This window comes from Mirounga leonina, unplaced genomic scaffold (genome assembly GCF_011800145.1).
Source record: "Mirounga leonina isolate KUSES-001 unplaced genomic scaffold, KU_Mleo_1.0 Mir_53, whole genome shotgun sequence".
NCBI classification, from domain to species: domain Eukaryota; kingdom Metazoa; phylum Chordata; class Mammalia; order Carnivora; family Phocidae; genus Mirounga; species Mirounga leonina.
In genome coordinates, this window is record NW_023270807.1 from 82,622,431 (window position 1) to 82,636,078 (window position 13,648).

At 40.5% G+C, this 13,648-nt stretch overlaps 1 protein-coding gene across 3 annotated transcripts in view; it reads right to left on the minus strand.

Moving 5' to 3' along the window:
- Positions 1-13,648, minus strand: part of ARHGAP18 (Rho GTPase activating protein 18) — a 123,985-nt gene that overhangs the window by 109,384 nt on the left and 953 nt on the right. The window lies entirely within an intron of this gene.

Genomic DNA, 13,648 nt, shown 5'->3' on the forward strand with positions numbered 1-13,648 from the left:
AACTTCCTCTGTATATACTTCTAGAAACCACATTCAGTTTACAAAAGTTGGAGACAAGTAATTTCTATGAATGGCCAAGTGGTGAACACACGGAGAGCAGCCTGCCCAGGTCCAAATCTCCCCCCCATCCCCCCACCCCTGCCCAGTACCAGCTACAGGACCTGAAGTAAGTTACTTTACCACTCCATGCCTTTATCACGTGTCAACTGGAGCTAAAGCCACCTACTGCTTGGGTCGTTAGGAGTCGTCAATGAATTAAGATAGCCTCTCTAACTCAATGGTACTAGTAATCCTTACCTGAAGAAAACCAATGTTCTGCAAGGAAACACTAAGTTTGTCCTATTATTTTGAATGGAAAAAGCAACATATGAAGGTCCATCCAAGACTCTCAATCAGTTTTCTAAAATGTAACACACAGTAAAACCAATATGTAATTAACAACCCATCATGTTAAACAGAAAATGCTTAAAAGGCTGTTCAATGAAGAACAAATGATCAGTAAGATTAAGTGCTGTTTCTAGGCAGTGATATAGCACATACCCTCTTCAGTGACACTGGGTATGTTTTTCAAGATGTCCACATCATACTACAAATGTAACTTGAGATATTTCTCCAAACATTTGTGTTTAAAATGACATATTGGGTTTGGAGGCATTCATATAAATTTTCCATATCGACACATACACTAAGAAATGTTGTATTTAAAAACTTGTGTTCTGTGAAGCTTGGGTATTTAAAAAACAAGAAACCTTCTTACTATGGAAACGTGTTCACCAAGGAGAGATTCTACAGGGTATGACTGTGTTGGCAAAATGAATTGTGGCCAGCAGAAGAAGGGTGATTTAAACAAACCTCCTCCTCCTTCTCCCCTCCTACAAAAAAGCCCAAAATACATGACTAGTTCCAGAGATGCCTGGGTGGCTCAGTTGGTTAAGCATCCGACTCTTGATCTCAGGGTCATGAGTTCAAGCCTTGCATTGGACTCTATGCTGGATGTAGAGCCTACTTAAAAAAAAAAAAATTCTATATTACTAATTCCAAAATATACAATTTTTAACATTTTTCCACATATAAAGAGATATCAATATTTTGAAATTTCACAAACTGTGTTCCCTAGAACACTGGTAATAAGTGTTGTGCAAAAGAGAAAGAACTTCTAGGTCAGATAAATTTGGAATATGCTTTTTGCTACAAATTTTTTAGGAATTCATAGTACATGCTAAGATATTATATGCTACAAGACATTCTATAGCAAACGTGGCTTACACCAAAATACTACCACCACAAACCCTTTTATTTTTTTGAGGCTTTATTTATTTATTCACTTATTTAGAGAGAGAACATGAGTGGGGCGGGAGGGGCAGAGGGAGAGAGAGAATCCCTCCCGGCTCAATCCCACAACCCCGAGACCAGGACCTGAGCTGAAGTCAAGAGTCGGACGCCCAACCAACTGAGCCACGCAGGCACCCCTCCACAAACCCTTTCTAAATGGAACACCTAGTGTCAGTATTCCATACACAATTTCAGGAACAAAGAGCCTAACGCTTTGACTTATTTATTGAAGAAATTTTGCTTTAAGCAGATTAACAAAGTATTAGTCTCTACTGAAATGTATAAAAAGCTATTAGAATGGGCTTTTCGTCTTAAGGACACCTAACACGGACTCCGCTTTCAAGTTTCAAGCTGCAAAGTAAGCTGAAAAGGGATTAGGCTTTCTTCCATCTGAAAAATGGAGATGATACAATTTCAATCCATCATGTAGGGCCGGGAAAACCGGTGAAAATGTATTTCTCCAAATGACCCTCAAATCTTAGGAATTCAGTGATCTGACAAATAAACCATTGCCATCATTTCTGTAGACCAGTAATTTGAATGTATGCAATAGGTTCCCCCCAAAACAGCAGCAGCCCTAACTGGGAGATACAAAGAATTTTTAAAGAAATGGAAACGTCTTCTAATCTTAAAGTACTATTTCAAAAAATTTTTTCCTTAAGAGAAACACACTCCACCCCCTGAGTTCGGAGGGTGTCCTGGCCACTTACCTTCCTCCTTGCTTTGAAGACAGTGTGGCAAGATGCCAAAAATTTATATATACATGCTTAGCAATACATTAGTAAAGCAAGTTTCTAAACAGGAAAGGAAATCCTACAGGGATGCTGTTTGGTTATGTTAAGGCTCAATGTCAGGAGTTATTGGACAGCCAAATGTCACTAACGCACTGGCAGTAGAAAAAACAAGTGGCTCAAACACCAGCAATTAATTCCTGTAGAGTCTCTGGGAGGTTCTCCATACGTACAATGTGATCTCAAAAATATTATGTACTCCAAAACACTACATCTGCGCCCAACAGTCCCCTGGAGAAAATACCACTAGATGTAAACAAACAAGGGCCTTTGGCAACTCTGGAGCTATGGAAGAGAGAGAACACGTTCTTTATAAGGAGCAGCTCATTTCTCAGCACTACATTCTTCTCGAATTCAAATTCACTTGTGCCTAAAATCAAATCTAAATTTAGATCCTTTTGTGAAAATCATACTTTTGAGAATCGAGCTTTTTTTTTTTGATGGAAAGAAGAAAAGGCTATATAATAAATTGTTCTGCACACAACAAAATCCAACCCTTCCAAAATATCAAGTATCAGTCAGTTCACAAATATAGTTGAATTCCTATCACATACAGGGCACTGAATCCATCTAGTTCTTACTGTAAGAAAAATTAAGTCCCCATTTACGGCATTCACAGTCTATGAATACAACAAAATTCTCTAAAATAAACTTACCTAACAAAGCAAGACAGAGGGATAAATACACATAGAATATGTATATACTAGTGGAGAATTTTAAAAAGTCAAGCTCCAGGGGACAGAGACTTCTGTATAAGAGTAGTAGGCAATAGGACGAAAAAGGCAGGGAGGGCCTGACAGAGAGAGACTGGAATGATAACGGAGTGGTTTATTGCCAAAGATGGCCTCCCCAGGTGCAAGCCAGTCCCCCACCAAGAGGTGAAGCGTATTTCTCCATGCTCTTGAATCAGAGTGGCCTAGGATTAATTGGCCAATAGAACATGGCCATGTGGCACTGAGTAATTTCTGAGACTAGGCCCTAAGAAGCCTGGCAGGTTCCCCCTTCATTTCTTGGAAGGCTAACTCCGGGTAAGCCAGCAAGAGTGTAGGAGGTCAGATAATCCAGCTAGCCCTGCCAGGAGAGGTGGCCCAGGCTAGTCATATGGGGAAGATGCATGCAAAGAAAATGACCCACCAGCCCGGGTACCAAACCTGTAAGTGAAGAAGCCTCTGGTGACCTCCACCCTCAGCCCACCCTGCTTGATAGACTTAAAATGCCTATTAAATTTATTTTAAGCCACTAAATTTTGAGGTGGCATATTACAGAGCAACAGATAACTGAAACCACCACCTTGACTTTTAGGATAGAGGTCACAAACTAGTGGTGCTTAAGTCAGATCCAACCTACAGGCAGGATTTTGGGGGGCTCAGTATTTTTTTAATTCTAGTTAAATTTTCTACCAAAATGCACATTTATCTGAGGCCTGTACTTTCCAGTCATCCAATTCATTCATTTATTATATAACCTGCCAAACCTCTATTCTTTTCTCTTTTTTTTAAGATTTTATTTATGTATTTATTTATTGAGCAGGGGGAGAGCAGAAAGAGAGGAACAAGCAGACTCTGAGCTGAGGGCAGAGCCTGATGCGGGGCTTAATCCTACAACCCTGAGATCATGACCTGAGCCAAAATCAAGAGTTGGATGCTTAACCAACTCAGCCACCCAGGCACCCCCTTCTATTGAGTCTTAAGTATACAAACCTTACCTAAAAAATGCAGAGCAAAGGATTAACACACTTACATAATTACCTAAATACATCCAGTGTGGTAACATTGTGTGATTATGCTATAGTACAGAATGACTCAAACTGTTATAATTCAAGGGGCTCCTGGGTGGCTCAGTCATTAAGCGTCTGCCTTCGGCTCAGGTCATGATCCCAGGGTCCTGAGATCGAGCCCCGTATCGGGCTCCCTGCTCCTCGGGAAGCCTGCTTCTCCCTCTCCCACTCCCCCCTGCTTGTGTTCCCTACCTCACTGTGTCTCTGTCAAATAAATAAATAAAATATTAAAAAAAAAAAGTTATAATTCAAAATAATTTTGGTCTGCAAATACTTATATATATATATACACACACACACACACTCATTTTCAAAAATAAATTTTAAAAATTAACAGTGATTGGTTTCAAAACATAGAACACTATATAAATTTACTTTTACCTTGACCCAAATAACTTCTATCAGATGATGGGCCACACCTTTGACCGTATTATTTGGATCAGAGAGAAATAACAGACACACACTTAGTAACTCTAGTAAAAACATTAATTATAGAATAAGTTGATCAAGTTACATGTTTCTAGACCACCTATAAATAGCCAAAGTTTCTTTCAACTTTCAGTTGCCAGCTTACCTTTTCTTACTCAAACCAAATCTCAATTATTCAACAATAAGTTATTTTAAAGTTTTATACCTCATGCCAGGACTTCCTAAATATGATACTGAAAAAAATTATTTTAGAATCCATTTGAATTATATCAGAAGCTCCCTCAGAGCAGGAATTCTTACATTTATTTTATTCTAGGCTTATCATTTACACCCAAAAAAAGACTTTCACAGCTTAGTTAAAATACCTATTAAAAGTTTTTAAATAATTTAAAATTTAAGATAGATATTCCATATTAACATATCCTAATACCTTTCTAAGTTACCTGAATCTTTCTAGGTAAGATTTCAATTTTATGCTGCTTATCAATATCATTCCTATGATTTTCCTCAGAATACGGATGACATCTGATAGACAGTAGCATTCAGAGATACACCAGATCTCTACAGCCCAACCACCCAAACCCAAACATACTTGTTAATGAGATGCCAATATCCTCCCACGCAATTCCAATTTCTTTTTTTCTTTTTTTAAGATTTTATTTATTTGACAGAGAGAGACACAGCGAGAGAGGGAACACAAGCAGGGGGAGTGGGAGAGGGAGAAGCAGGCTTCCTTGCTGAGCAGGGAGCCCGATGCGGGGCTCGATCCCAGGGTCCTGGGATCATGACCTGAGCCGAAGGCAGATGCTGAATGACTGAGCCACCCAAGCACCCCTCCAATTTCATAAGAGCACAATGTTAAACCATTTCCCACTTAATCACATTTTCTTCTCACCTGATTCACCTAGGATCGCAAGAACATACATCAATTTCCACCTTCCTAACTCTTCCAAAATAAAGGACAAATGGAAACAAGTGAATAATCCCTAATGGAAGACAGGCACATGTGTAGGAGACAGGGAAAGTCTCTGTTGAGGGCATGCACAGAGCTCCTGTGGGCCTCGCAACGCACACGGTACTAGAATAAGGCAAAACTACAAGTAGAAAAAAAAAAATACAAAAAAAAAAAAAAAAACCAACTCTCACTTCTCAATTCATGAAGGTCCTGAGAGGCACCAAGGAAACATGGAGCAATAACCTCCAACTTTGTTGAAGATTTTATTTGAGTTTGAAAAATGTATTTGGGAACCTGTTACTGGGAGCTCTGAACACATTTTCCCCATAGCAACAATGCTACAAATAAATAGCGTGTTGAGTTGTGTGGCTAGTGAAAAGAAATCTACTAAACTATAAAATGGCACAATTGGAGAATTTGCATACCTATAGAATTTAAACATAATTTATGCTATCGTTTTCCCACGGAAAACAGCTTCTGTATCCATCTCTCCCCTTCCGCCGGTTCACCCCCTCATTTCTTCCTCTAGTACTTCTACTTCCACCAAAAGTCCCCAGTCTCTTAGAGCTGGAGGCAAAACCACGTGCTCTTGTGAGCCTTTTGTAAGCAGAGCTGCAGAGTTTTTACCAATTTGAAATGCAGTTGCAGGGAGGGATTTGAGAATTGCTGAAGAGGACAGAGTTTCTGGCCTAAAGCCCAGGGCCCAGTAGGCACTTAAAGTAAATTTATTAGGTATAACACAGATGAAGAGAAAAATCAGCAGTATGGTTTTCAAATTTGTGCGCTAAATGGGAAAGGGGATGGGGCTCAGGACTCATACCCTCCAGAGATCTGCTCCATGAAACATCACTTCCTTTTTTTTGTTTGTTTTTTTTAAGATTTATTTACTTACTGGAGAGAGAGAGAGCTAACGAGCATGTGGTGGAGAGGGGCAAAAGAAGATGGAGAGAGAAACTCAATCCGACTCCGTGCTGCTGAGCATGGAGTCCAACTCCAGGCTGGATCTCATGACCCTGAGATCATGACCAGAGCTGACACCAAGAGTCAGACGCTTATCCGACTGCACCAGCCAGGTGCCCCCTTCACTGCTTGGTTATGAAATCAACAGTTGTTCATAAAGCACATACATATATGTTAAGGGGGAAAAAAGTAAGAGGTATTCTTTCCTCAAATACTTTGCTTTAGTTAACAGTAGTAACATACCAGTACATTTACCTGTAAGTATTCAAATAATGTGAAGTCAATTTGCTCTTTGAGCAACACAAGTAAATGAGTCTTCCTTGCTCTACGTGAGATGATTTCACATATTTAAGAGCAACAAATGATTTAGAAATGTACATCTGACCAAACTATAAAAAACTGAGCCCAACAAGGGGTCAGTACCTTTAAATCCTTAAGATATTTTTTGTATTCTTAGTAGTTATTAAAATATAATCTGAGATATTTTCATAACTTATTCCACAATTATTTTTATTTTTCCCACAGTTATTTTTAAAATCAAGAAGTCATACTGTCTATCAAAGCAAACATTATTTTCCTGAAGTCATTTACAGATCAATCTCAAAAATGCTTTCCAAGAGTATTTCCAAATTAATTCACCAACAGGTAATTTGACTGCCCTACATCATCATATAAAAATTGTTGTGCTTTTAATGAAGCACTCTTCTAAGTATATCAAACCTTTAACTCATTCAATCCTCCTAACAACTCTTGAGTTAGTTATTTTTTTCTCCTCTTTGAAAAAGGAAAAGAAAAACACTGAGGACCTATGACATTTAACAACTTGCCCAAGGTCTCACAGCTATTAGACAGAGCCAGGATTCCAACCCATACGGTGTACCTCCAAAGTCTCTGTGTGTTATCACTGCACCTTATTCGCTCTCACACTCATTCATTCATTCAAACTTTTATTACCTGCCTGAGGCACTTTGCTAAGGCCTAGGTGTAAGAGACAAACAAAAAAAAAGGAAAGGTCTCCAACCTCAAGGAACTTACAAACATTACTTAACTTAAACCAAAAAGTTCAGTATGACAGTTCTAATTAAGTAAAATGTCTAGGGAAAATTTAAGATATTGTTTTGAAAGGATTTATAGTAATACTCATCTATTTTTTGAAAACTCTTAAAAGCCACATATTTGATCTTTATGATTAACCCTGTGAAGAAAACAGAGCATTATTACACCCATTTCATAGATGAGGAAACAGATAAAGGTAGGAGGTACTCAACCCAACAACTTAGCAAAGATGCCACATCCCTTCTGAGGATCTGCCCTACCCACAGAATCTGCCTCACTAAAAAGACCCCGAGTGGTCAAATCATAAGAATCACAGGCTTCCTGGGGCAGCTCAAGAAGATTAACTGGGCAATTGGATCCCCTTTCAAAACTTTGAAATTAGGAAACGGAGAGATGGCTCAGTTTGCTATGAGATACAAGTTGATAGAGGGCAACAAGCCTGGGGCATCCATTAAGAGCTGAGCTCAAGCTTAAAATGATGAGATTATAAAGCCAGCAGACAGAATAAGAGTGTCCACAGAGAGAGAGAGCAGACTTGCCACATGACCCGTCAGTGAGGGAAAAAGACAGGCAATGCCTCCTCTCCCCAGGACCCAGTTGCCTGCAATAAACCTCATTTTCCCTAAAGACACTGAAGGGTTCTCTGCCAAAGCAACCACCACACAGCATGCATAAAGGAGATGACATTTCACACTCTCTTTCGGCACAGAAATTCAGATACTTACTGCACTTGAGTTTGGAAGAGACTCCAGATGCAGTAAACTGGCCACACCAGTCTCCATGGTTTCTGTTTACTTCTTGCAAAAATGGGATAAACTTGGCCGGGTCACAGCAACAAACATAGCAATCAAAAGAATGTGTCCTCCGAATTATCCAGACATCATCCCTTCTGCTCCATCTACCCTAATTCACTCCCAACACCTTTATCCATCCCCACTCCCCTCAAGTAGGGAGACTTTATCTCTTATCAAAAGAGCAAAGACATCATTAAATATCAATACCCACTAAAACTTTACAGCAATTTCTTCTCAGAGTATTTGTTTGAAATGAAGGATTTGGGTCAGAAATCCTCTACAGGGGAAGAGTTCAGGAGAGGACTGCATCACACCTAATCTAGTGCACCTTCCCCAAACCAAGCATGGAGAACATGCTGTTGACCTCCCCCCAGCCCACCCCCACCCACCACCATCACCACCAGGCAACAGCCTGGAGGCCTCAAGTTTCTGCAGTTACAAGCTCTCTCCCAGGGACACCACTAGGGTGACAAGTGGAAAGGCTTCTCAGGACCCTTGGGCAGAGCTGAATGAAGAAAAGGCAGGAGAGAGAAGAGAGAGAAGGCAGATTTTATTTATTGAGAGAGAGAGAGCAAGAGGGAGAGGAACAAGCAGACTTCCCTCTGAGTGCAGAGCCTGATGCAGGGCTCAATCCTAGGACTCTGTGAGTTCATGACCTGAGCCAAAATCAAGAGTCGGTCACTTTACCAACTGAGACACTCAGGTGCCCCAAGAATATAAACCTTCAGTTAAGCACAAGTCCCACTTAGAAAAGAGAGACAAGCAGAGACAGTGCAGGTGGACAGTGAAGTAAGTGTACCATGGATAATAAAAGGTTTTTGGCAGGGTTTGGGTTTTTTTGTTTTTGTTTTGTTTCTTGTTTTGTGAGTGGTTGGGGGAGCAGTTCTTGAGATTTAAAAATCCTCATATTTGAAAGGCATAAAGCTAATATAAGTTCCATGAAGATCACTTTAAACAGGCCCACAGAAATCACAAACTTTACAGATGAGGGCAGTTAAAAGGCAAATATCCCCTAACTCTAAAGGTAAGACCTGCCCAGTTGGAGTACTGGGTGTGTCTTTTAATGATTCAAGAGAAAATTGGATGAGGCTTCTAAACTACACAGTAAAGAAGTTTTGAGAAAGTACTCTTATGTCATGAAAGAGATGACTAGATTGATCTAGAAGCAGTTATCCATATGGATAGGTTAAAAATGCATTTGGAATGCCTTAAAAGCTAAAGTGGGAAAAAATAATAAGAAATGTTATTTCACTTACTACATAACTGCATTATAAAAACTCTTGACCATCCTTTTACCAAAAAAATAAACATAATTTCAGATAAAACACAAATTCAAAAGGAAAAAAACTCTATTCGTGATATATAGTACATAATTTTTTTAATGTGTGTTCTCATGTAAAAACTCTGAACTCATCAAGAAAGACAACCATGTCCTTCCCTGAATGCTTCTTTGAAAAAGACATTTCCAAGTTGTAGGTCCAAAATTGAGCTTCAGATCGTACCCAGCCCATCCTCCTTTCACTCTGAAAGCCTTCCCCGTCTAAATAAAATGGAGTTGCATAGGCCAAACCTTGCAACAATCTTTATTCCCATTGGCTCATATACCAAAACCATCAGGACATCCAAAAAGCTCTACCTTCAGAATATTTCACCACCCACCAGCCCCACCACCCAAACAACTGAAACGTTGGCCAAACCACCATCACCTTACCCTCCTGAGTCGTGTGCCTACTTCTACAGTTTACAATCTACACAACAGCCAGAGACACTCTTTGAAACCAAAACATGCTCTGTTCCTCCATTGTTCACTATCCTCCCCAAACGCTGGCTTCCCATTTCACTTTGTGCAAAAATTAAATTCCTCAAGTGGGCTATAAAACCATTCAGATTGAACTACCTGCCTCGTCTAGTTTTCTCCTCCTCTAAGCCACTTACTCCCAACCATTCCAGCCCAGCAAGGCTCTTTGCATCTCTGGGGGCTTGCTCTAGGACTTACTCTCAGCTCATGGCTTCCATACTCTCTACCAGGCTCTACCTTGAAAGCTCTTCCCCTAACTCTGGTCCCCAGATATCTGCAAGGCTCACCTACTCAGGCCTTCACTTTCTACTCTGTGCCTCCCTTCACCCCCACATGCAGGTGTTTGTCTGTTTTTTCCCCCAATACAGCCCCAGCTCTTGGACAACTGCCTGACACACAGTAAGCACTTAGTAATTATATGTGGAATGACTGAGTGACCAAATGGTTATGCTTACGACATAATTTTACAGATCCAAGAAATGGGTAGGATTTGAAAAAGTCTGGAATTAAACAAAGCATACGAAGATGGCCACCCTCTTCCATCTGGCACACTGGGCAATAGTTCTTAAAAGAGGAGGAAGGAAGTTTGGGACAGCAAGGAGTCCAGCTGCCAAAAGAAGACCCACCCACATTCCACCTTGCCATAAGTCAGGGTTTACAGACCTCAGTGCAGCCCATCAGTGCCCCAGCAGCGGTCACTAGTTCAAATTCTCAATGTGGCTACAGATCAAAAGGACATTTCCAAGGTCTTTCGAATGCCAGAGGCCTGAACTTTTACCTTACGGTTAATTTTCAGTTATGCCAATTTTAGTTAAGCATATAAATCACGCCCATGTTTCTGAACACATGACAAAATGGTATTTACGAAAATGCTCCTGAACTGAGGAAGAATGCTTCGTATGCCGCAAAGCTCCATAGTTACTTTACCTAATGTTAAAGAGAGTAGCAGCTAGCTAAAAAGCAGACACTGTCCTGTGGGCTTTACACGGAACCACCCACTTGGTCCTCCCAGTGAAGCGAGTACTATTAAGTTCAGTTTATAAGTAGAGAGTTAAAGAACCCCTCCAGGGTTCCACTGCTAATGAGTGGGAGAGTTGGAATGTGAACCCAGGCAGGTTGGCACCCCGAGCCCAGGGTTTCAGAGCCTAGGTCACCATGACACACTGCCCCTTGGTTCTTCTTGCCCAGTTCCAATGGTCTGCAAATGGGGCCAACAAAACAAGACCTTACACAATGAATGCTATATATTTGTTCATGGAAGACATAAAAATACCTCAAATGTCAACTAGAGTTAAGAGTTTCAATAAGAAAATATCATTTGACATTAATATTTATCAGATATTGACAAAAACAGATATAAAGCAAGTAAGTTCTTCTTAAAAAGTCAAAGGAGGGGGCGCCTGAGTGGCTCCGTCAGTTAAGCAGCTGCCTTCAGCTCAGGTCATGATCCTGGGGTCCTGGGATCAAGCCCCGTATCGGGCTCCCTGCTCAGCGGGGAGCCTGCTTCTCCCTCTCCCTCTGTCAAATAAATAAATAAAATCTTTAAAAAAAAAAAAAGTCAAAGGAGAATAGTAAAAATAGACAAAATGCAGTATTCTTTGAAAAACTGCTTTGCTAAAGCAAACAGTAAGAAACCTGCTTGAAAATTAACAAGTAAATACTCATAAATATAGCTAGTCATAAAAAGTGGTTTCCTTTGGAAATATCTGTGTATAAGTCAGTCAGAACAACTAATGTTAGCATGTTTCTTCAAATCCTAATGTTTTAAGGAAGAAATAGGACAAAAAACTGAAAACAGGATTCTGTAAATATTTGAGAGACTCTAACCAGGAGGAGGAGGAATTCCTTAATCAGTCATCCAGTGAATGTGTCCTGATAAAGAGGGATAATGGAATGGAATGGAATGGAATGAAATGGAATGGAAGGAATTTTAGACTAACAGATTACTTACAAAAATATTAATTCCCTACTACCCCAGCTTCTCCAAAGACCAAATAAAAGTAAAAAAGGACTTGGTTAGGCAAAGCTAAAAATCAAACACGTTCTATAAATACCCTAAATCATATACATGGATCTTTATACTTTTCAAATGACATATATGAGTTCTTATTGAACTAAACATTTGACTAAATAGTTCAAAGTGCCTATTATTTGGAAAAGACATAATCTTGCAGTAAGCGAAGTTCAGACTCCCATGCTCCCTCCACCAACTGTTAAATGGGTGGGAGAGAACAGAGTCTAACTTTGCCTCTTTTTGAGTTTTGTTTGTTTTGGTTTGGTTTGCATTCGAAGAGCTCTTTAAAAGAGGCATCAACCATCAACCTCTACCTCAGAGCAGCTTCCCAGTGCTTAAAGCAGCAGGTGACCAGATCAGAGTGAAAGCCCTGTGTGCCCGGCTCCCCCAACTTTAGGGGGTCACTCCTGACACCATCCCATCCTCGAATCCCTCCCTGCCTCCATCCAACCTCCATTTGTGATATCTCAACCCTTCCAGGCTAAAGAGGGTGCCTCCCAAAATAACACTAAGCTAAATTATTCCATACTTAATGATAAAAGCCCTAGAGATTGTCCCTTCTCCCTCCTTCCTGCCTTTCCTCCCAGCCCTCAAACCAGGGCTCCCATCTTCTTGGGTCAATATAAAGAACTGTCCCAGGGTGCCTGGCCGGCTCAGTCGGTAGAGTTTCAGGGTCATGAGTTCAAGCCCCACATTGGGCATGGATGGCGCCTACTAAAAAAGAAAAAAAAAGTCCTTAGGGTTCTAATTCAGTGGTGAGAATTTGGGGCCAGTGTGGACAAGCAATATGGCAGCCAGCAGGGGAAGCAGGTAGGAACAGAACTGGTGCTGAGGCCCCAGGGGGAGCATTCACAACTCAGCTGCTACCCTGCTGCCTTACCACCTCTTGATTCTGCTTTAGCACAGACTGAGAGTAATCTGTCCTCCCTTTTGTTCTCTCAACCCACTCAAGTACAGGCCACCACCAACAGGCTGCAAAACTGCAAATACAGAATAAAGCCTCCAGAACTGAATATGCAGTCCCTTGGCAAAGGCCTAGATCCACAGGCCTTGCAACACCCTAGTAATTCCCGGAGTTTGAGGACTTAAAGGGAAAATGCGAGGTTTGGACTCTATGTCCCTAAGGTTCTTTCCACTCTCACAATCAAGATCCAAAATTCAGCTCAGGTCCCCAGGCCACTCCAAAGTAAAGTCCCTGGAGAATGTACTAGGTTTGTGCCATTCTGGCAATTTTGACTCTGATGTGGACTCCACGTTAGGGATGACATGAGGCTGGGGTTACAGACTGCTTACAGCTAAAAGGTTACTAATACATTGGTAAACCACATAAAAAATGAAAACGCTTAATGACCTCACACAAAATACTTAAAGTGACAGAAAATAAAATGGTAACACATCTAAAGCACAAGTAGCAATTCCCTTTTATCTCTGGAAATTCATTCTTTCAACAGAATACATAGTGTGGCCGCTATGTGAGTAAAAGTTCTGGTCAGCCTGAGAATCTAACAGAGTACTACAGCCATTCCTTTGGTTTTTATTCCCCTCCCCCACATTTGAGGATTTTAAGACAAATGAAAGAAGGCATTATTTCAGCATAAGTCATATAAGAACAAAGAAGGTTTTATTATCACATTAAACATCAAGGAGGAAATATGCTTACCGATACCTAACACTACTAGTTTAAGCATTTGCTTTCTGCAAGCTTCCAAGCCAATATTTACGATTTATATCTAAGACTGGAG